The sequence below is a fragment of the Homalodisca vitripennis genome, chromosome 2 (assembly GCF_021130785.1).
Source record: "Homalodisca vitripennis isolate AUS2020 chromosome 2, UT_GWSS_2.1, whole genome shotgun sequence".
In the NCBI taxonomy this organism is placed as follows: Eukaryota; Metazoa; Arthropoda; class Insecta; order Hemiptera; family Cicadellidae; genus Homalodisca; species Homalodisca vitripennis.
The window spans coordinates 61017858-61043928 of NC_060208.1; the positions used below are offsets into that span (position 1 = coordinate 61017858).

Sequence of the window (26071 nt, forward strand, 5' to 3'; positions counted from 1 at the left end):
ATGTGTTTCTGTGTAATTCGATTACTAATTAATTAATGGTGGTGCAATTTCAATAAATTTATTAGTATCCCAAAAATAGTAAATTGCTTCAAATGCGTTAAAACACTATGAGGAACGTTTTAGGGTGTGGCGAATCTGTTTGGATTCAAAAGGAAATTTAGTTCTAAGTAAAGTCTAAGAGATTCGCCGCACCTTACTTAGAAGTAAATTTCTTTTTGATCCAAACATTGCTAAATTAATCAACATTGTACGTCAATAGTGAGTATGTAATAATCTTTTGCGGTACGATATTCCCTGAAATCGCTACCAACGGGGCTAACGTACGTTCAAGCCCTAGTAATAATGGTGCAGAGTTGAAAGTTGCACTAAATTAGTTACATGTGTTTTTTATATACTCGTATGTTTATCGACTGTGATGGATAGTCAATTCTTACGTAATACTTCTTAATCTAGAAAACCTCCCAAAATCAGTATTTTATCAGAATTTTACTAGTTATTTATGCTTTTTTCAACATTTCTAAGTGCTCAACTTTAAACCAGTACAGTGCAAGTGTGAGGAATACACCGGCATGACTGTAAAAATGAACACGAATCAACCAGATCTTTTTCCAGTCTAAATTTCTATTATAGTCTAAAAACTATTAGTCTTAAATGTTCATAGTTGGAATATAAAATCACTTACATTGGATTGAAAAATGAAGATGACAAATGCCTTTAGAGGCGGAATTGAGGTTATCAAGCCCTCTCTACCACTCAGCCTCTATTGAACAATGCGCACTTGTTTCAGTTTAATTGGAGAGCATAGTAGACGAAGGAAAGAGTGTGTTGTAGGGAGCTCTATGTCCAGCGAATACGTCAGAGTGCAGATCTAGGAATGGATGATGACGCTGGTTGTAGACCACATACACTTATCTTGGGAGATTTCCGTTTCAATGGCCTTTCCATTATTATGGTCCAGAAACATCTTGCTGCTTTACTTGATAGTCCAGAACAAGTATAATATTCATAGTTTGTTGGAGTTCCTTAGCATAACTCGTGGACGGTTTGTAATTTGTAAACAAGGAAGAGATTATAGTGACGTCCCTTTTTAATTGTTCCTATTTGACAATGAGGGGTTACTAATAATAATTTTTGGATTGTTAAAAAATGTTAACTTTTCATTAAAACAATCCTTTTTTAAAGTTGTTATACAATTTAAACCGATACGTCGTTTATGAGCGTTTTCTTTTCAGTTCTTTCTTATTAATCTGTAAAGAACCAAGATGATTAGTATCCCAGAATAGTAGTAGTCAAGTGTTGGGAAACTATTTCTAAACATGCAGTAGCAAGTGATATGTAATGAAGAGTAATAGGAGGCTACAATGTTTTATCTACGCGATAATGACTTGTCAGATAATACTCTGAAATCAATTCACACTGTATAACAAAATCCATAGCAAACATATTTATCATAAACAGTTTGGTGAAAAAGTCTCTCATTCACAAATTTAAGAACGATAAACGGTAAATGGTTTCGAAAAATTTGTGTTGTAAAATTTAAAACTTTTATTGCTTTTGGAGTGCTTGCCAATGCCTAGTAATTAGTAAAAATAAATCTGTAGGTAGGCGTATCAAAAATAAAAATATAAAATAAGACTTAGTTGTATACTAATAGTGCCTTATAGACTAAGCTGAGAGTCAATTTGCCATTTCATTCTGCTAAGAATTATATCAATAGTTAGCCGCGCTAGGGTTGGTAGAAGTCTAAATGGAAAAGTATCAGAAGAGTTAAAATAATTAATACTATTTTGTTCTGGTCATATGTTTCTTATCTTTTATGGTTCTTATCTTGACTGAAGGTCGTCAATGTCCAGCCAAATATTCGGTCTATATGTGGTCAAGTGACGTTGACTTATCATTTATTTTCGAGTTTGTCGGTTGGTTTTATGTGTGTCAAGTTAAGAAATATGTGGTATGAGGAAAATTATCGTTTCATACTTTATTGATACCCTCCCATTTCGACCTTCACTAAACATAGCATGGCTAACATAGTTTTCTTTCCAAGAAACAATAATTATTGTTTCGATTGTATCGATTCATTATATTGTATTGTATCGATTTAAAGAAAAACCAGGTTGTGTACTTGTACAATACAAATCGGTTGTAAACTCATAAGCTATTTTCAAAGCATATACAAAACAACATTCCTAAAACAACTGTGTTGACTTTTTTCATTATTCCATAAATTAAAAAAACAATGGAAATAAAAAATGCTTTTCATTGCCTTACACAAATAGAATGCTTATTAATTACTCGTTCTTTTTTTACAATATTTCTTTATCTTTAAAACATAAAAAAGACTTGATAACCTAATATTGCATAAATGATAATTTAAATTCGTCTTTTTATGTTAGACCAGAGCAAGATTAAGGGCGACGTCAGTTAAATTAGGTAATAAGTGCAGAATAACTAATAATATTAAATTGAAACGTAATATAACGCAATGAACCTTGCAGTTACAAAATTAAAGTTACCACGGAAGTGTAGCATTAAAGACTATGAACTGGATTCAAATACATTCTCTCTCTCTAAGAACAGCTATCACTGATTGTAATATTTGTTAAAGAGTCGGCAAAAGACAATAACTATAAATTATGCTAGGAGAAATACGGGATACCTATTTTTTAATTGAATGAAAATTAATATGTTATAGAAAATAATAATTTAAAATGTTACTCCATTGAAAGTATTTCTATTTTGTATACGGGAAGATTCAACAAGTAAGTACAAGCTCGAATTAATTGTTGTGGGATTGAAGCTCTTTAAGTAAACTTCACTGTATAACATTTATGCTCCAAATCTATTTGAGAACATGTATATTCAACTTTATTGTACTGCAAAATTATTAGGAAGTAAATAATTTGTCGTGAACTTCATGTTAAGTTAGTGACATTTGTCATAACCACTTATAATGACAGTTGAATTACAGAATTCACGGATTTAGCTAAGAGATTGACATTGTTTCTTTTGAGTGGAAGCTGTGCATTTGTAGTTTTGTTGACTCCATTTTGGGATGTCGGCTTTCATGTATTTCGGGAGTTTCTAAAACCCTTTGCAATGTTTTCTTTGTTTTGCGATAATTTCAACTTGGTTCTGGCCCCCTTTCACTCGGAATTTCCAGTACAAGAAATAGGAAATATGCTAAATATTTGTATGTATTGGGTGTTTTGAAGTTTTTACATTCAGATTTTGTGGTAATTGATTTCAACTTTTATTATTCTATAGCTTGTTTTACGGCAATTTAAAATTAAACTCACCCTACTCTCAAATTTTTCACTAAGTATTGTGAACATTTTTTAAAGCTGCCCTTTTTGTTTGGAAGTCATTAGGGTTTAGTTTGGCTGTTCTCTCGTTTTCTTTTTAAGATGTTCCCTTAATTTTGTTTAGTCAGTTTTAAAATTGTCCGTTCTTCTCATTCTACTCCAAGAATATCTTGTAGCTATGAGTTTCTGTGGATTTCGCTCTTATGAGTGTAGAAATAATCTCTTTAAAATTCTCCCACGCCTTGGTCGTGTAAATTGCCCCAGGTCTCTCGTGTCCCACGTATCCTACAAGAGTAGAGTCGCGTGGTGCCATTCGCCAACTCAGTCCCCAACTCTAATGAGGATGTTGCAATGATGGTCAAATAAAGAGGCGGCGGCGGCATGGGGGGGGGGGGCTGCGGTGTCAGATAATGTATACTATCTGCTATTCGCTGGCACCATTGTCACAGTGAACAGATAACACCATGTTAATTAATCTGTTGGCAATTTATACAGCAGACTTTACGGAATTTAATAAAAAAAATATTGTTCTGTAACTTTATCGTATAATGGTTTTAAATTTTGTTTTAGGATTCCTATACGCTTTTCTTTATGTCCATCGTGTTTGTATTCCTTTCTCCATGTTCGAAAGAGTTTTTTTATTTGGCTATCTTCAAATACGTATTGTGGCGTGAAGTGTTATTTCTGTAGAAACTACCAATTACTGGGAGGTATTTGAAACAGTTAGCTAATTAGCTACTCGCTACCTGGAAGGATTTTCTGCGCAACCTTTGGACGTTCAGTCGGTAATAGTGGACTAATGTATCTCACGACTCACAGTATTGCAAACACTACTCTATAGCTGGCAAAAACCCAAAAATGAAGAACTTTACTGTGGCGGTCCTCGCATATTATTCCGACCTTTGGGTTTTAACATTCTGTCTACTTTCGTTTAGGGGCTCTCTTGAAATCAGTGCAAGAATACACATCAAGAAGTCCATTCGGTCAAAAGGATGTTAAAAGTGTAAATGTATCTGGTTCTCACAGTACATATAACAATGTTCATATTATATTTATTTATAGGCCTACTCTAAGTATGTCTAAATATTTCAATCACTAAGTTAAATATTGGGTTATCTTGTTATATGGTGTTTATGTTTAACATTTAGCCCATAAAATTTATCAAATACCTAATGAATGATTGGTCGCTTCACCTCGCTCAGCCAAGCTTCTTATGTGGTTCAGTGGAAAACTCTTAAAGTTTATGAGAACATTAGATACATTAGATAAATTAGCTGCCCGATTGTGCCTGAAATTGATTTATTACGTTTTATCATAATCCTGAATTTTCGTTTTATTTATCACATTCAAATTAATCATTTAAGAAAACGCTGTACTTTGTATGCTTTAAAATTTAAACCACGTAAAGTATAACCCTACATCTTATTAATAATTTTTATAATAAACCAAAGCTTTCTTATACAATCACATTGTTTATGTAAATGCTTATAAGCAATAAACGTTATATAAACAAAACAAGTTTGTATAAAGCTGAAAACAAAGGATTAAATTTGAATATATATTATTTGAAATTCAATTTTTAATCTATAATTCATATAATTTATATTACAAAGACTAAGCAATCTCCATAATCGGGAACAACTTAACTAACATATTACTATATTGCAATCTTTAGTGAAATATATTGTCTCGTAATGGGGTTTTGGAGGGAAGATATTCCGATATTACCTTTATTATCGCAAAATTTGATCCAAAGCAGTGATATATTTAAATACATTGAACGCCATAGTTCAGTAAAGATATTAGTAATATGTCGTACCGAAGATAGAGTTATTATTTTGAAAAATCCCGCGAAAAGATTACCCGCCTTGTAGAAAGTGAAATGAAATTTATGCTTTAAAACAAATTACTCGTGTCGTTTTCAAGAAAAGTAGCAAAAGGGTTTGCTGCTGCTACGTATGAGCCACATATATAGTGAATGAAAGAGGCACGTGAACCACAAATAAAGACTTCGTGTTATAGAATAACATACCATATTATCGAGGGAGTGTTCATGGGTGAATTTGGAAAAAAACTTTTTAATGAAATGCTACACACATCAAACTCCTCAAATTAGCAAGTACAGGAGTGTACACTATTCAAAACTGTAAGGGAATCTTGGTCATTTGTATCAAGCTCTGGAGAGAATCCATATGTATGGTAGAATACGGTAAAGACAGATTTCTTTGTAAGTGCCGGTTTTTAAGGTAGTTTTTATAAATTATTGAAAATATTTCAGAACTCTTAAAGAAAAGTAACGAAACAATTGTCTATTCTAATGAAGTCAACGGCAATTAATATGGGTAAAATGCCTACTCGTATATTGCCTGTTCCATATGTTTTAGGAAAATTATAGTTAAATATTCTTAATTACCGCCTCAAAAAACATTATTGATTAATTTAATTCAAAAGCGCACGATTGGTGTCAAATTTTTGTCGAGTGTTTGGATGTTGGCCACACTGTGCGACGTCACGCCGCAGTACTAGGGAAACCTTGAACCGTGTATTATTGGATGGATGCTCTAGCAATCGGTGAACATTCAAGTTGTCATTCCGGCTCGCATGACCGCCGCTGCTGTGACCGTCAATCATGCTCGGCCCCAGGCGATCCCGAGTCCCCGAGTGGCTGGCCTTGCACTGAGTCATCGACTGTCCTCTGTCCTTTGTCTGTGTCATGCGATACCACACTCTTACACATCCCGTCTATCATAATATTTGTGATATCCTTAATTACGGACGATTCCACCTGAGTTTTGATTCAGGATTGTTTAAAATACACGGAAGTAAAAAAAAATTGAACCTATAGGAAAGAAAGCTCATAAAATTACAGTTTGCCATGTTTGATGCATTAAAGAATTTAATTAGTTGTACAAAAAATATTTATTTGGTCGCAATTAAAAATTAAGCGCAAAGTCACTTGAAGTCATTTCATACTGGACTTTGTGCTCTGATCAATGCCTTCTAGGTAACTTTTACATCAGGACTGTAGTAATGTTTTAACGACATCATTATTCAATGTTCAAAAATATTCAAATAATGTCGTCATCACTCTTCTTCCCACCTGTTTTAGGGACTTTGTACCGTTCACAAAGTTAGCTATATTCCGCTTTAACCCTTGAAGTAACTGATAGAAAGGAAGTGCTTTGATTCAGGAGTTTTGATTCAGAAAGAAGTACCTAGAGGAAAGGAAACTCTATACAAATACCGTTTGCCAGTTTTGATACATTCTAGAATTTATTTACTTGTACACAAAGTTATACTTGGTCGCAATTAAAAAGTACAAATACAGTAACCTGAAGCCATTTTATACTCGACTTTATGCTCTGATCAAAGTCTTCTAGGTGCCGGCAATTGCACTGGTAACATTTACATCAGGACGGCAGTAGTCTCTTAAACGACATCATATTCAGTGTTCACAAATATTCAATAATGTCGTCATCACTCTTGTTCCCTCCTGTTGACTGTGTAGTCGCCGTGAGATCACCACAGTTTCCACCTCTGACGCCGCCACCTGGAGGCCCGCACATGTGACTCACTCCTCGCAATGCAAGGTGACCGGCTTGGCCTCATTTCGCCCATATCCTCCTTTCCGCGTGTCTGTGTCGGTTGCCATTATTCAGACCCCTTCTGGAAGTCTCGGGATATATAACAGCTTGATTTGTGCGAGAAAGCCAAATTTTATACAGACATTTTTGGTTGTTACGTGGCCGAATAATTATCCAAAAACATCGACTATTGAATTTGTTATGATATAAACATATCTTCCATACCGAGCAACATTAATTTCAATTCCCAATCTGAATTTCTAATTAATTGGCTCTGGTTAGATACCACAACAAAGATGAGGGTGGTCGCTATTTTTAAATAGTCACATTTGTTTAAACCTCGGATACAAGGATATAAATGCTCAAGGCTTTATTTTCCATCGTATATTTAAAGAAAAAAACTACAAGAATATAAAATTACTACGTTTGGATAGAATCAAACCTGTAATACCAATGTTAGTAAGTAATCTCAATGTTTAGAAGTTATGCCATTAATTAAAAGAAATATGAATGTGATGACTATAATGAGACACGTTTTTACAACGAACGCAGTTTGCTTCAAGATAACATTTGTAGATAACATTAATTTCTTCAGAGTTTATTTTACTGATTTCTCATTAGAATGTATTAGTTTACATATTCTTGTAAAGTATAGATTTGGTCCATGCAGCTTTGTATTTGTCACAGTCTTCGACCAATAATGCTATTTTTATACTGGTAATAATAATATTCTTTATTGCAGGAAACAATTAACAATAATTGTATTGCAAGCGTCATATACAAATAAAAGTCCTAATCTAATAACTAACACAATTAATTTTAATTCTGAGTAAAAATAATAGATAAGTAAATTTAAAATAAAAATTACTTTTTGGGTATGTGCCACCTGCCGCCGTTTTCTCGATAGTGGCCAAATTTTCTTGGATATCAGAAGGGGAGTATGAATTTGTTTTAATGTTAGTGAAGACTATCCCAGTGACCCATCGCAAACTCGTCAACTGAGTAAAATGCTTTGGACACTAAGAAGTGTTTTAATCGAGATTTAAATTGTTTGTGGTTATTGAGGCGTTTGATCTCTTCAGGGAGCCTATTGATTAGCCTTACACCAACCTGAGATGGCAAGCGTTCAAAAACAGTAGTTCTGTGCTGTGCCATACGAAAGTTGTCCCGGCCTCTAGTTCCGTATTGGTGTACGTCGCTACCCCGAAGTGAGACGCACTTGAAACGGCAGTATAGCACGACGTCGAGAATGTAGAGGCTAGGTAAAGTCAGTAATCCTGATTCTGACAGCTTTCTTTTGCATTCTAAACCCTTTATTAAATTTGTATCTAGAACAGCCACCCCACAATCTTAGACCATAAGCTAAATGTGGATGTATTAGGCCAAAGTAAGCTGTCTTCAGAATATCCAATGAACAGAATTTTGCCAAATTGCGTAAGACATAAATGCCAGAAGCAACCTTTGAACAGACACTCTCAATGTGATCGTCCCATGTCAGCCCTCGATCAAGGTGCATCCCAAGAAACTTGGTGGATTCTTCTTCTTCTATTATGGTTTCGTCCACCATCACAATTGGTCGGATTTCGTTTTCATGTTGCCGAAAACAGAAATTAATCACGCTTGTTTTAGAACAATTTGTTTTCAAATTGATATTGAAAAAATGATCAATGCATGAGTTGAGTTCTTCAAAGGCTTTGATTTCAAGATCTGGTTTGGTTTTTGATCTAATGCAGAGAGTCGTATCGTCAGCATACTGAATCATATTTCCATTATGGATTGACGAACTCAATCTGTTGACGTAGACGAGAAAAAGGACAGGCCCTAGAATGCCTCCATAGGGCATTTTAACTTTTCCTGAGAGGGTATTCGCGATCTGCACACACTGTTCTCTATCATTTAGGTATGACGAGAGCCATTTGTGAGGCAAACCACGAACACCGCTTGACCATAACTGGTGCAACAGTATTTCATCATGCACACAGTCAAAGGACTTTGAGAGGTCGAGAAATATGCTAAGCACATGTTCCCGCCTCTCCAAACCATCGACAACAGAATCAATGAGACTCGTGACAGCATCAATAGTCGATTTGTTTTTTCTAAATCCCAATTGTTCATTACAAATAACTTCAAAGCGATTGAAGAAATCTTCTAATCGTCGAAGGAAGGCTTTTTCGAAAATTTTGCTGAGGACCGGAAGAATGGAAATTGGACGATAGTTACTTGCGACATAAGGATCGTCCTTTTTAAAAATTGGAATGACTTTTGCTGTCTTCAAAGTGGACGGGAAAACGCCTTGGGCGAACGACAGGTTAATCAATTTTGTGAGTGGTACTGAAATGTGCTTAAAGCAGCGCTTAAGTAACCACACAGACATCCCATTGATGTCACCAGACTTTTTCGGCTTCAGCTCCCGCACCACACGGACCAACTCCGCCTCGCTTACAGGAGACAGGACCATGGACGAGACCGGTCCCATAAATGAGTCCTCTCAGGTGCTGTTCCCACTAAAACATGGGTCCGGCCCATGTTGGCATACATGGTTTCTTTACCGTATTAGCAACTTCATTAAATTCAAGAAAACATATTTTTTCAAGATACTTGTTATAAGCTTATACTTAATGTAGAAAAAAAAACATGTGCATGCAATTAATATTTGATTTTACACGCTCTAAGAAAATGGTTTCTTCTCAGCATTACAATAGGAAAGTACATAAAAATGTGTTACATGCGAGACTCAGCAATAGAACATGACGGCTGCAATATAAAAGCTATTAATGTGGTAGACAGAGCAAAACTATTTAGAAACACTAGCAGCGTTGTCAAGCGTACACAAGGGTTTTGGCAACATCAAGCGAACGAACGTAGCGTAGCGAACATCACTGGCAGTGTAACCATAGCCTCTGTCTGTCACGAGAATTCATTTGGCAGCGTTTAATTCAAATGAATCAAATGTGTTTTTGTGTGTATTTGCATTGAGCACTGTAATATTGTGCAATTGTACAGTAGTGAACCACTTAAACACACAATCCTCATGCCTTTATGAGTTTATAATCAAAGCACTGCTGTAAGGATGTGTAAATTGGAGATGTGTATAATTTTTATTTCAAAATACAAACAATACACATTGAGATGCTTTTTAAATGGTTTGATATGGTTATACGTTATTCAGATAAAACTGAAATAACTTGTACCCCTTCATGTCAGTACCTAAAAAGTATAATTTATAAACTTTGTAAGAAAAACTAAAAATGTTCCGATGCGCATTATGGAGATGTTTAAAATGAGACATATATAACTCTTCTAGCAAAATAAATTTGTAATATCGTTTAAGTTAATATCGTGTTGCAAAAATCAAGACTGTTTCAATCGTTTTTAAGGGCAGTGACTGAAAATAGAACATATTGCACCACCTACGTATTTAAAAGAGTTTCACTGTTTTTAATATTAAATTGGTGATAGCCTACATATAACTACTTAAACAACGAATATTGTTGATTCAAGGTTTATTATTAATACACAAAAAGTTACACCAGGAGAAAAGTTTTGAATCTTGTCTTTAAATAAGTTAAGAGTGGTGGATCACGGTTTGTCACGTACGGATTACATAAACGGTGATGGAATGGGGGTAAATGTTACAATTCCTCTGGTACATTCTCAACCTCTGAGATTACAAATAATCTTTAGCATAATTTTTCTTGCCTAATCCACGTTGACTACTAAGGATGACAATACAATAATTATCCTGAAAATTCACAAAACTAGTTAAATTTATAAGAGACTAGCGGGCCCGGCGCGCTTTGCTGCGCATTTCAATAATTTTTTGCAAAAGTTGCCCGCGGCTTCGCACGCAATTTCCCGTTGAAAACAGTACACTATATTCACTTATTCTTTTTTCTATCACATTCTAAACATTGCTGAGATAATTGATAGTCGTTCCATCGTGAGCCTCTTGGGCGTATTATGAAGGTATGTACCATATTCCTGCCTCTATCTAGCTGTTACCCACGGCTTCGCACGCAAATCTTAAGAACCGAAGTCCTTATATTACTTAGTAAATTTTTTTTTTTTACTATAATAAATTTTAGATTAAATTAGTTATATCTCCGATGCCACGATTGAGCTTGCTTTGTTGTCTCGATCGAGAGAATATGTACACACGGAGTTTTGAGAACCATACTTCTGTCAAAAAAAACAACTAAGGTTGATTTTATAACATTCCTTATATTTGTAGCCAACGTAAGATAGTAATTATGATATCTGCATTACTCTTCTGATCAAGCATGAGCATGGTTTATATTAAATAAATATTGCAGTTAAAGGTGAATTTTTACGTCAAATTTGAATTGTATTATCTGGATAGTAAAGTCTATGTTTAACAGTGATTGCAAAAAACAGTTTAAACAAAATTTGTCGTTTCTCTTAAGCTTACTCTATGCTTTAAAACTATAAAGTGTAATATATGTTTACAAAGAACAGCTGATTAAAAATTTGAAAAGACGTTAACATATGTTTGCTGCAATGCATTTCTTATGGGTATTTCTGTAACCAGTGGGGCGGAATCCTGAATCGGGAAAGGGATGGGCATAGCTTATAAACCTTCTCCGTGGAAAAATACATATACGTACAAATTTTCATCATGATCAAATTCGTCCAATAGTTCACGATTCCATAAAGGACAAACATACAAACATTCATTTTTATATTATATAGATAAACTGCGAATCTTAAATGTTCTAAACAGCTGATCATTGCAAATATAGCTTGAGGTCGTGTGGATTTTTAAGAAATGGAATGATTTATATAATACTTCTAATTGCAATATTGTATCTATTTAAAAGGTCTGTAAATCTGAATAGGGGGGCAATATACGTTTTTTATATTTACGGTAGGTTACAGCACGTTCCATCAACATAGGTAGTCCGAAATTCGTCAAAGTGGTGCTTCCGCCTTCCGGTATAAAACACTAATGTTAAATGTTAACAAGAATATAACATTCAGCACTCACTGCTGTTAGCTGTTTTCATTTAAAATAATTCACAACACGCTCATGTTAGTGATTCAACAACACCTAGATTCAACAAAAACTTTGGTATCTGCATGTATGTAACATGACAGCTAGAGTTGAATTTTATATTTTTTACCTCGGTTTTGGACAGTGAAGTGATATTAAAAGACTGACGTAACACGTCACATACAAACATAAACATAATTTGGCGAATTTGGATTACCGATACAACAAGTATATATAACTTGTTAACTTACTTTAAAATTTAAACTGCAGAAGCTAGATAATTTAAGGATTTCGATGTAATATTTTTATTGCAAATTTGTGTGAGCACCGATGACCGAAGGATCTAAAGCATGGCGCCCAATGCGACCAATATGGCCCAGCCCGGCCCGGACCACTCCGGTCTTTCTTCCCCCACTGCTATTGGCCCGGTTCAGCCCAGCCCGTCCGGTCCGGACCGGGCTGGTTGCAGTGGGCGGGTGTCCATTTGATTTTTCTGTATATTGACATCCTAAAATATCCTGGCCGGACCGGACCGGGCTGGTCTGGTCCGGTCGCAGTGAACGCCGTGCAGAAGACGTTGGACTTGGAATATGAGTTAGAGAAATGGCAGGTTCAAATTCTGTCTGTGGCCGAAGCACTTTTTATCAGTCAATCGACCTTTTACTGTATCGTCTCTCTCCCTTGTTCTGTTGGATAAAATACTTGCATAGGTAAGGGGTCCGTGAGGACAGGTAGTATAAGGCTGAAAAGGGGATCAGCCTCTCTGGTTAGTAAAAAAATAACAAATAAGTTACAAAGCGGTTTGCTAACGCAAATCAGTATACATACTGTACACACGGCGAGGGAAGTGCTGTTTGACATTCTGATCACTCCCGGTTAGAAAGACAGAGAGGCAAGTCAGTTGTGATTCTTGGAGGCAGGTTTCGCTTTCATGTCTCGTGGGTCGTGGCCGTTTCCTTTCTTTGTCGTCTTCTCCAGGAAGACTTTTAATGGAGTCCTGAAGAATGGCTTTACAAGGTTATTCCTGTAAGGTTTAAACTGGCTTAGCTCTACGTTTAGCAAATGACTAATTATGATTAATTCAACTTAATAGTTTTGTGTTCACGAAAGATTGCCATCTATTTAATAAATTGTACTGTGCGAGTCAATGTATTGATTTTCGTTCCAAGACGCGCCTGTTTCTATTCTCGGTTCTGGTATGCTTTTCAATCTAGAAAACAATATTGCTGTTTTAGTTTAGATAGTTGCTGTGTGGAATTGTTTACAATTTTAAAGTCTCAAATATTGAATTTAAACTTTATGTTAGTTTATATTTTACACCTGCTGCCACAATCTAGCTTCTATTTGTTCATAATAACTTTCAAGTTGTGTTCGTTAAACCTCGAGCAAAATGGTTGATAATATGTTTGAAGTCATAATACAGTTTATTTACAATGTATTACATTTTGATGACTCATGAAGTTGGTTTTATTTATACAGCACAATACAAACAAACCTCTGAAACCAAAGTTCCTTGGTAAAGGACAATTTGAAGCAATGCAATTAATTTTGCCATTATAAGTGTGAGCGAGCAAGTGATAACATGAGTTTACATTTGTACAGTTGCCAGTAATTTACTGTAGTTTGTTCATTAGTAGACGCGAGGGTTGAATGATTCGCTGTTATGAGTGTGAGCAAGTGATAACATGAGTTTACATTAGTACAGTTGCCAGTAATTTACTGTACTTTGTTCATTAGTAGACGCGAGGGTTGAATGATTCGCTATTATGAGTGTGAGCAAGTGATAACATGAGTTTACATTAGTACAGTTGCCAGTAATTTACTGTAGTTTGTTCATTAGTAGACGCGAGGGTTGAATGATTCGCTGTTATGAGTGTGAGCAAGTGATAACATGAGTTTACATTAGTACAGTTGCCAGTAATTTACTGTAGTTTGTTCATTAGTAGACGCGAGGGTTGAATGATTCGCTGTTATGAGTGTGAGCAAGTGGTAACATAAGTTTACGTAAATACATTATTCAACCAATATCAAAGGTTTTCAACGACGATTTTGATGTAGGCCATTGTGAAAATACGTTATCAGCGGAACTTTTTTTATCTTATCCACAAAGGTAGACTATTTATGGTCAAGAGAAATTGATTCTTTTAAAAAACAATAACGATAACAAATTCTCATGAATAAAACCTTTAGTGGCGGAATTAATTGTTTCTTGTGTATATGAAATGATAATTATTTATTGAACAAGTTTTCTGTCATTGGAATTTGTTGTAAGTTATTTAAATAATTATGGGTTATAGCCAGGTTCAAATCGTCACCATTAAGAGTATTTCAAGCGAGGCCGCCCTAATTGTGTAAACTCTCGGGCTTATGTTGTTTTTGAATTATTTTCACGGTCGCTGGTGCCAAATATGATGTATAAAACAAATTAAAAACCATGATTTGTGTGTTTGGCATCCCTTAAATCCTCAGCTTATTTTTAAGGTGGTCTAATCGGGTTTCGGTTTGCACATTGGGTAATAATAATACTATAAGCTAAAAGTACAATCTAAATGACTGGAAAATGCAATAAGTTGAATTATTGATAAACATAACCTTTGTAAAATTTATTAAACAATCTGACTCAACGACATTGATTTCCATAATTATTCCATTTATTCTTATTTTCATGAATACTGTAAAATTGCTTTGTTGCGAGTTGCCAATGAGAGACAGTGGCTAGAAGGATTGGATTAACTAGTGGGAGGTGTGAAGGCCGTATCTAATACATTGAAGGCGAACTGTGCAGTGGTGTACCAACAGTGGGAGACCATAAAGGGGATTAACAAACCTCTGAACAATAATTGTTAATAGATTGAAACTTATTATAGTGGTATTGTGTTTAACCAATATCTTGTGAGTTGCCAATGAGAGACAGTGGCTAGAAGGATTGGATTAACTAGTGGGAGGTGTGAAGGCCGTATCTAATATATATTGAAGGCGAACTGTGCAGTGGTGTACCAACAGTGGGAGACCATGAAAGGGGATTAACAAACCTCTGGACAATTAATTGTTAATAGATTGAAACTTATTATAGTGGTATTGTGTTTAACCAATATCTTGTGAGTTGCCAATGAGAGACAGTGGCTAGAAGGATTGGATTAACTAGTGGGAGGTGTGAAGGCCGTATCTAATACATTGAAGGCGAACTGTGCAGTGGTGTACCAACAGTGGGAGACCATGAAGGGGATTAACAAACCTCTGGAAATTAATAATTGTTAATAGATTGAAACTTATTATAGTGGTATTGTGTTTAACCAATATCTTGTGAGTTGCCAATGAGAGACAGTGGCTAGAAGGATTGGATTAACTAGTGGGAGGTGTGAAGGCCGTATCTAATACATTGAAGGCGAACTGTGCAGTGGTGTACCAACAGTGGGAGACCATGAAGGGGATTAACAAACATCTGGACAATTATTGGTAATAGATTGAAACTTATTATAGTGGTATTTTGTTTAACCAATATCTTGTGAGTTGCCAATGAGAGACAGTGGCTAGAAGGATTGGATTAACTAGTGGGAGGTGTGAAGGCCGTATCTAATATATTGAAGGCGAACATCTCAATATTTTTATTGTTCGTCGCCATTTCGAAAGGCTAGATTATTTTTACAAACAAACTTGCCTAATGCTAACATTTGCACATTTTGAAATTCGAACCCGGAGCCTCAGTTTTTGCACATTTCGTTCCTTACATTTAGTAACAATAGTTAAATAGATTCCCTGTATGTGATTTAAGGTGATTTTATTTTGTTTTTTTGTTACAGCTCTGATCTTTCTCCTAACAGACGTTTAGAACATCTTCGCTGACTCACTATGTACATCTTTTTTAGACCAAAACGCTTGATTCGAAAAGGCGGTCGCAGTAAAACAACATCAATATTTTTACCGAAACACGGAAACTTTGTCTTTGGTAAAACAAATCTTAATTTTGAATTAAATGCCAAACATAACCAGAGTATGTTTAAAAACGTTGATCTTTAACATTATAAATAATATACTATTATTATAAATGTAAAGCATACGTGACATGTAGTTAACTAAATAGTGTTGTTATAAAATAGTTGTATTAGTTTGGCTTTGATTTCTTGGCTTGAATTTGATTTAGAAATGAGTGAATGAGAGCATATTTGATTTTATAAGCAACTGGTGCGTTGAATTAGATTAGCAAAAGGTCGGAAATGTAATCTAGCAGAGTTGGGCAGATGAATGCAAGCCTGGGCTGTACCCGGATTACCAGAGATTGACAGCAACATAACCCCGTCTCGAGATAGAAAATTAACTTACAGAGGGGAGGGTTACAGACACAATTTAGGCGGAGTTTGTTTCAGTCAAATATTAAGGGTAAATCCGTAGAGCATTAAATAATATCCACTCACACCCTAATATATATATATATATATATATATATATATATATATATATATATATATATATATATATATATATATATATATATATATATATATATATATTAGGGTGTGAGTTATTGAACAGTAGAATACTCGAAATAGATTTTTAGTATTGTCCATTTGTCCAAAGTCCTGGAAGAAGGTGTGACATTTTGTAATTTGGAGTAGATGTTTGAATGTTATATTTGTTTTTGGAAATTGTGGCAGATTCATGAATGAGAGGAGGGCTCAAGGTTATAAAAAATTAATAGGGAATATCGAGGAAGTCAACAAGGACTAGTGACCTAAAGTGAATAGTGAAGACGGAGGAAGTAATTTGGGTATAGTGACGAAGTTTATAAGGGTATGACATATGACGTGAATACAGAATATCGAGAAAGTGAACAAAGACTAGTGACCTAAAGTGGTTAGTGAAGACGGAGGAAGTTAATTGGGACTATTGACGAAGTTTATAAGGGTATGACATATGACGTGAACACAGAATATCGAAGAAAGTGAACAAGGACTAGTGACCTAAAGTGAATATTGAAGACGGAGAGGAAGTAATTTGGGTATAGTGACGAAGTTGTAAAGGGTATGACATCTGAGGTGAACACAGAATATCGAGGAAAGTGAACAAGGACTAGTAACCTAAAGCGAATAGTGAAGACGGAGGAAGTAATTTGGGGTATAGTGACGAAGTTTATAAGGGTATGAACATATGAGGTGAACACAGAATATTGAGAAATGTGAACAAGGACTAGTGACCTAAAGTGAATAGTGAGGACGGAGGAAAGTAATTTGGGTATAGTGACGATGTAAGTTTATAAGGGTATGGGGACATATGACGTGAAACAGAATATCGAGAGAAAGGTGAACAAGGACTAGTGACCTAAAGCGAAATAGTGAAGACGGAGGAAGTAATTTGGGTATAGTGACGAAGTTTTATAAGGGTCTATGACATATGAGTGGTGAACCACAGAATATCGAGAAAGGTGAACAAGGACTAGTATAACCTAAAAGGCGAATAGTGAAGACGGAGGAAAAGTTAATTTGGGTATAGTGACGAAGTTTTTAAGGGTATTGACATATGAGGTGAAACAGGAATATCGAGAAAGTGAACAAGGACTAGTAACCTAAAGTGGATAGTGAAGACGGAGGAAGTTAATTGGGACTATTGACGAAGTTTTATAAGGGTATGACATTATGACGTGAATACAGAATATCGAGAAAGTGAACAAAGACTAGTGACCTAAAAGTGGATAGTGAAGACGGAGGAAGTTAATTGGGAATATTGACGAAGTTTATAAGGGTATGACGGTCGACTGACGTGTGAACACAGGAACTGTCGAGAAAGCGAACTATGGACTTAGTAACCCTAAAGTGGGATAGTGAAGACGGAGGAAGTTAATTGGGAATATTGACGAAGTTTATAAGGGTATGACGGGACGAGTTTCGTGAACACAGGATACGAATGTCGCGAGAAAGCGAACAAGGACTAGTAACCTAAAGTGGATAGTGAAGATCGGAGGAAGTTAATTGGGATCTATTGACGAAGTTTATAAGGGTATGACGGACGACGTGAACACAGAATGTCGAGAATCAGAAAAGTGAAACAAGGACTAGTAACCTAAAGTGGATAGTGAAGACGGAGGAAGTTAATTGTGGAATATTGACGAAGTTTATAAGGGTATGACATATGACTGTGAACACAGAATATCAAGAAAGTGAACAAGGACTAAGTAACCTAAAGTGGATAGTGAAGACGGAGGAAGTTAATTGGGAATATTGACGAAGTTTATAAGGGTATGCATATGACGTGAACACAGAATATCGAGAAGGCAATGAACGAACAAAGACTAGTGAAATCTAAAGTGGATAGTGAAGACGGAGGAAGGAAGTTAATTGGGATATTGACGAAGTTTATAAGGGGTTGATGACATATGACGTGAACACAGAATATCAAGAAAGTGAACAAGGACTAGTATACCTAAAGTGGATAGTGAAGACGGAGGAAGTTAATTGGGAATATGACGAAGTTTATATAGGGTATGACGGACGGACGTGAACACAGAATGTCGAGAAAGCGAACAAGGACTAGTAACTAAAGTGGATAGTGAAGAGCGGAGGAAGTTAATTTGGGAAATATTGACGAAGTTTATAAGGGTATGACGGACGACGTGAACACAGAATGTCGAGAAAGTGAACAAGGACTAGTAACTAAAGTGGATAGTGAAGACGGAGGAAGTTAATTGGGAATATTGACGAAGTTTATAAGGGTATGACATATGACGTGAACACAGAATATCGAGAATAGTGAACAAAGGACTAGTGACCTAAAGTGGAAAAATTTTTAGTGAAGACGGGAGGAAGTTAATTGGGCAATATTGACCGAAGTTTATAAGGGTATGACAATATGACACGTGAACACAGAATATCACGAAACGTGAAAAAAAAAAAAAAGAACAAAAAGGACTAGTAACTAAAGTGGATAGTGAAGACGGAGGAAAGTTAATTGGGAATATTGACGAAGTTTATAAGGGTATGACGGACGACGTGAAACACGAATGTCGAGAGAAAGCGAACAAGGACTAGTAACCTAAAGTGGATAGTGAAGACGGAGGAAGTTAATTGGGAATATTGACGAAGTTTATAAGGGTATGACGGAAAGACGTGAACACAGAATGTCGAGAAAGTTGAACAAGGACTAGTAACATACAAGTGGGGATAGTGACGACGGAGGAAGTTAATTGGGAATATTGACGAAGTTTATAAGGGTATGACATATGACGTGAAACACAGAATATCGAGAAAGTGAACAAATGACTAGAGACCTCTAAGTGGATAGTGAAGACGGAGGAAGTTAATTGGGGAATATTGACGAAAGTTTATAAGGGTATGACGGACGACTTTTACGTCGTGAAACACAGAATGTCGAGAGAAGAAAGCGAACAAGGTACTAGTAACCCAAAGAGAATAGTGAAGACGGAGGAAGTGATATAGGGTATATGGAACGGGATAAAATGAATACAGAATATGGATAGAGTAGATATTTCATCTCTAGGTGAAACTTCCGTTTGGATGGTCCTCACAAAAAAGGTCATGAGTAACATTTGTCTTTGTCAGCAGAGTATTTCGGATACCTCATTTACATCCAAGTGAAAGGCGATTCATCTCTTGTATGGTAAAACCATTACCGCTGTTGCTTCTCTATGTAAACGGGAAGTGTCCTACCGGGTCAGTAGTTCGCAGGCTTTCTGTCGGTTCACACATTAGCTGGTTGTTTAGTGGTCACTTACTTTCTCATTTAGCCTATATCTGTAACCATGTCTTCTGCACTAGCTGATAGAACATGTTGTCTCACAGACTGTGTTAGTACCAGAGAGTATCTAGGCACTTTCATTTAGCTACAGCATACTTGATGTTGGGTCTATCAACTGAAAATGTGCTGTTGGTAGGAAACAAACGTTTTTTTTAGAACCTAAACGCTACATGTGATGTAACGCTCATATAACAAATAGTATATTTCATATGGTATATTTTATTTGTATAGTACATATGTAGTGCTCGAATTTGTTTTATAAAAAATTAAAAGGAAAAATATTCGGTTATATGATTTTCTCAAGGAAACATACAGAATTACTGCAGGTCACTTGTTGGGTAGTCATACTTGATTGGATCTACTCGTATACAAGCAGGGTAGAGTTTCATCATGACCCGATTTCAAAACAAATGTTGTTTATCTAAAAGTCGTGAACTTCCTGATAATGTACTATTAATCTCTGAATAGTCTGTAACTTATAATCAATTACAAGGAAGTGGTACAGTACTTGACTGCATTCATTTGTTGACCTTTGTTGCATTTCAAGGTGTAAAATTAATCTTAAATTTAGTATTGGAAGCAGTGTGTGTGTTGACGGGTGCAGTATAGGTAGGTGTTGGAGGCTGTATTATCTGGATAAAGCTTGTCTTTTTAATTTTGCATTTTTGCGGATTTGGAAGCTATTTTACCAACATGTGGCCACTAAAGGCTCTTAAACATCTTGGGCAATAGCTTAGTTTGTTGTTGTATGTGGCCATGTCTTTTGTCAATATTTGAAATAAAAAAATGTCAATCTTGCCTTAGCTTTACCGCTATTTGATTCGAATCCCATTTGGGGCTGAAAACACATTTCTGTTCGCATATCTCAAAAAAGAAGTTTCATTTCTGTATGAGGAACACTGAGTTCTATAATGGTACATGTCACTCCAAGGGATTTGGCTGAGCGTTAGCGAATATTTTTTTATTGCTGTAATGTGTAACAATGGTGGCAACAAGAAAATATACTCATAAAATATTTTACCTTGTGACATTTTAACACATGTAGCCCAACTATCCCAACTCATCCAACATCATCTTGTGGTCACTTTGTGTGTAGTATTTTATTATTTAAATTCTTATATAAAACCAAATTTACTTAACAACAATGTGAATATATCTTGTGGCAAGATATTTCGAGATAGATTTCATCTGTAAAGTAGAAATTTCTACATTTAAATTCATTTCTACATAGACAAGAGCGATTTCTATGATGGCGCATGTCCAACCATGGAATATGGCTGATCGTCATTAGTAGGATAATGTAATTTTTCTATTGTTTGCCTCGGGATTTAAAGAATGTCGTATGATTGTCTGTCGTTCTATCTGACAATAATGAAAGAGCTACAGAATTGAAATCTTACATCGAATCTCAGCGAAGCCTGTACCGCAACATGTGGCGTCTGTATCGCACTCCTTCTTGTTATTAACTGTATAGGTACTACCAGTTACCAATTATATTCTTCTCGAATTTTAGATCAATAATGATAGTTACTTTTGCAAGTAATATTTTTGCAAAACATATTTATTCTATTTTTGAATTTAATTAATTACACTCATATTCGTACCTTTTAATGGCAGTAACTATTCACTTATACAAAAGTCTCCAAAAGAATAACCAACCAGAGTCAATTTCTTTAGGGAGAGAAAATGCTTTATGTACAGAAAATCACGCCTATAGAACTCTCTCCATTCCAGCCCGTGTATTTTGGTCTAGTTAGCTACTTGGAAATTAACCAGAGTAAAATGTTAATTTACTTTATAGTAGAAAACAGTAAAATCAACTGGAATTGGGACCCGCTTTTAAATAAGTGATAACAAATCGTGCCATATTATCGACATGTGTCATTTGACAGATTCCGCTCTTATCTCGGTTGTTGATAACGCCTGTATTTACGTTTGTCCGCAATGGTTTGTGTACATGATGGTGCCGAATTTCACAGTCGACATATTAATCCTGTAATCTTGACAATCGACATGTTTGGTGGCTGTGACTGTTATTTAGCGCTTTATTGTTTTGTAGCGTATCAAAATAGGTAAGAATTTATGTTGTCAGTTCGGTTCTATAATTTGACTAGTGAGTAATTTTACAAGTCGTAGTAATTATTTAAATATTCCCTTTTAATTGTCAAAGTAAATGGGAACTAATTGAAACAGGTCTCTTTAGATCAATTAAGAGCAGAGAAGGCACAGTCCTATTTACACAAATTATTACGATGAAGTTGTAAAGTGTTGAGGTAAAAATGTAGTATTTTACTTTGTCGCTACATTATTAAACAAGATTGAAAAATATAGTAACGCGGTTGTATTGATGGCTACTTTCGCCATGTCAGCGCCACTGTTATTTGGTGCTAGTAATTTTATCTAAAACAAACATTTGTACATTGCTTTCTTGTATGACGTAACTAAATGATATCATCATCTCTGTATGGCTTACTACAGAAACGTGAGTCTTTAGATGTCACGGACCAACATGGCGAGAGAATTATTTATATCGACGACTGACTCGTCGTGCGTCGTCTATGTTAATTTGGTTTTAATTATAGCTCCTGTGTTATATTAGAACAGTGATGCACCTACAGCGAGAAGCTCCCCAATGGTGTTTAGTAAAGTCTAATGTTGGATTGTTCACTGGAAGGTTAAATAACGACGACGTGTCCAGGGCACATTTAAACATACTCTGTGAGATTTGGACCAAGAACGTGAAATTAAACAACTACAATTTAGCGGTGTAAATGTTTAAATACGATATTTAAACTAGAAGTATACGATGTGAGCGAGTTACTATAGTTAGTAATGCAGCCATTGTCAGCGGCCTAAGCGGAGCGTGCGGTGGCAGGATGCACTGCAGTATCACAGGCCGGGGAGTTTATCGCTGTAATGTGGCTACTTATCTAACAGCTGAAGATAACACAGTTAACAGCGTGTTTCCTTTCCTTGTCGGCTGCATTTAACAAACAAGCAAACACCAACACGCTTAGATCACGTGCCGTGCGGAGGTTTGGAGTATCGGCCCGTGCCGTAAATGTTGATATGTAGCGTAGGTCTAGCAGTTTATACTGCATGGAGTTCATTTCTATCATATTCGTTTTAAATTAATCTATTCTATTATAATCTATAATCTAATGCTGTCTGTCTGTCTGTCTGTGTATGAGTGTATTACTCATTTACGCAAGAACTTCTGGACCGATTGTATTGAAATTTTATGTGGAATTTCTTAAACTCCCTGGTTAACATATAGGCTTATTCCTGTTTCGAATATCCTTCCGGGCTACGCTCCACTGGTCACTCCATTACCTGTTATGTTTATGGACTGCGTAATCAGCAGATAGTAATTGTTTTTTAATCACCTGCCAAATGTCAAGAATAATACGTATGATCATATATATATATATATATATATATATATATATATATATATATATATATATATATATATATCTTATATATATATATAAAAATCTTGAGTCATGATGTATGTTGCCAATAAACTCCAAAACGACTGAACCAATTTCAATCAAATTTCACATGTATCCGTAATTTAGTCTAACTTAGAAGATAGGATAGTTATTATCTGAATTATTCGCTTATGTCGTGAATATAAACGAATAAAATGAAGAAAAGTTTTCAAAGCGCCTGCACATTATAACCTGCAATTACGAGATAGATACGTATATTAAACAGTGAAACACTATTTGAAGGCGCTAAGTTATGATGTATAATTGTCTAAACTAAATTTTTGGTTGAACTTAAAGGTTGAGTGGTAGACCACTTTGTAATAAAATACATTATGCATGTACAATACATTTTTGGCATATTTTCTTGATCGTGACATCAAGGTAAAATCTACATCGGGGTTGGAAATATAATTTACTTCAACCAGAAATGCTCATACGCGGGCAAAACTTACGAAAAGCGTGCGAAGCCGCGGGAAACAGCTAGTATATATATATATATATATATATATATATATATATATACACATTTAAACAAATCATAGTATAAGTTTGTTGTCGTTCATCTGTCAAAGTCAGTTATAATCGAAAAATTACATCTTACGTGCAGAAGCTTATCGTTGTTTCGCTGCGTTTCTATTGGGATTTTAATCAACTATTGTAAAATTCCATAGTTTTATTACATCATAAGTGTGTCGACTGAAAAGCTAAGGACTTCGACTTTAATCTCCCTTTAGACATAATTTTTCCACACTGGTCTAAAGTAGTTCAACTGTTACTGACATCGTTGGAGCTATTCAATACAATACAATCATGATATACTGGAGATAAGTTCGAGACATTTTTGAGTTACTTAATAAAAACGTTTCACTCTCTGACGTCAGAGCCCCATCTTTAAACTTAAATATAAAATGGATCAAGAGAATGGAATATCTTTCAGCTACTATCACGTGTCTCAGTATTGTTGGAATGACATCTAAAAAGAATATGCTCATTGTTTCTCTGTTTTTCAAAAAGAAATTGCGTGTGAAGCTGCGGGTAACTGTTAGTATGGCATGCAATTACGAAGTTACTAAATGCATCATGTAGCTATCATTTTTTGGTGAAATTAGTTCTGGATACTTAATTTAACAATTTTAGAAAATGATGACTAATTCTAGTGGTTTTCTGAATTGTTTTATAGGATAACCAATGAATTTATCCAACCCTGAGTTATGTATATATCTTATGTTATGAACTCCATAATATAATATCCATAGTATATATCTTAATTCAACTGGATTTACATTCAAAGTTACTCAATTTGAATGTTTCAATTAAATAATATAACTTTGTTTAACATATTATACTGGGCATAAATTTGAAATAAAAGTAATTTGGATTTCAGTTTTATAACATATTTTAGTGCTTGTTGGGTCCTTGACCACTTTGTAAATTAAGGCTTAGTAACTAAAAACTGTTTATTGAATAATTAAATACCATATGCAGATCTATTTAGGATTTTACGCAATACATAGTTTTATTGTAAATTACGAGTAAATGTATTGTAACATTTTAATGTTTTATGAGGAAAATATAATACTATACAATACAATATAATACTATAGGAAAATACAGATTTTTAGTTGTCTGTAATTGGCTGAACATTAGCGAAGCTTATCACTCGCGGGGCTGCAAAAGATTTATTTCTGTTTGTCCGCACGATATTTCAAAAACGATTTGACATTTTGAATGAAGCTTCATTATGTATTATCACCACTGAGTTCAGTGATGGTGCATGTCATGGGATTTGGCTGAATTGGATTTGGGTCCATTTCCCCATGGAATTTGGCTGTGTTAGCAACTATTTAGACATTGGTCTTATGGGGATAACCGTGATAGAATCGAGAAAATTTCAGAATAAATACTATTGTAAACAAGCTGGTTACAACCATATGAGATTTTCTGTTGTAGCATTTTCACGAAATGTAGGCCTAGATTAATCATATTGTATTGTAAAAGAGAAAAAACACAATACAGTGAAAATCAATGTGACAAGATTTTATTTCGGCGGTTAAACACTGCTATGAAACATAACTCAAGGAACAAGAATTCTAATTAATGTGGCAAAATATCTCGATGAAGATCATTTTCAGGCTTTAAATGTTGCATGAAACTTCGGTTATACATAGATAAGAATAATTTTTTGATGTTTCATGGAATTTGGCTTAGCTTCACTGAAGCTTATCACTTAGTTGGCTGAAACAATTTTTTGTCTCTTTGGGGATGTAAAAAATTTGTTTTCTGTATGATGTCTGTCTGTATATCTGAAAGCATGACAAACTTTGGAAGCAACATTAGCGTAGCTTGTTACGCATCACATATTTCTTGTTGGCGTACTTCTACAATACAAATTATACTTGTTGTATAACAATAAAAAAATCAAAGATTATAATTTATAAAATATAGTAAAGAAAGTGAAATAGTGTATAACACCAATAAACATAAAAAGATACGCGCATAAAATCAAAACCCTTTCTTGAGAATTGGTAAACCTATGTACCGAAGTTTGATAGATTTATTATTAGTGGCAAATTCGTTAAGTTATATCACCGAATACTGAGATTTAGATGGCTGAATGAAAACACAGTTTGCCTGGCCCTGCGCCAGTCAGCCAAGTTGCTTGTCGGGCCTGTGGTTTGTAAGTCTTGGCTCAGTAAGATGTCTGAGATCAAAGCCGTTGTCTCCAAGTTTGGCGCCGCTCTCTCTCGTCTAGCTCTCAAACTTTGTGTGCGGAGTTGAGGATTGCCCCTTGGGCTCCAGATCAGTGTAAGATGTCATGTAACTCGTAGAGCCTAGGACTGAGACCAAGCGAAAATTGTATTATTCTCTCGTAAAATGGGCTGAAAAATAATACAAATATTGTTTATTCAGGTATATTATTACACGTGTGATAAT

General features: G+C 35.2%; 1 protein-coding gene across 3 annotated transcripts in view; it reads left to right on the top strand.

Moving 5' to 3' along the window:
* LOC124354032 (prominin-like protein) overlaps positions 1-26071 on the top strand; it is a 134474-nt gene that overhangs the window by 63914 nt on the left and 44489 nt on the right. The gene's annotated exons all lie outside the window — the stretch shown is intronic.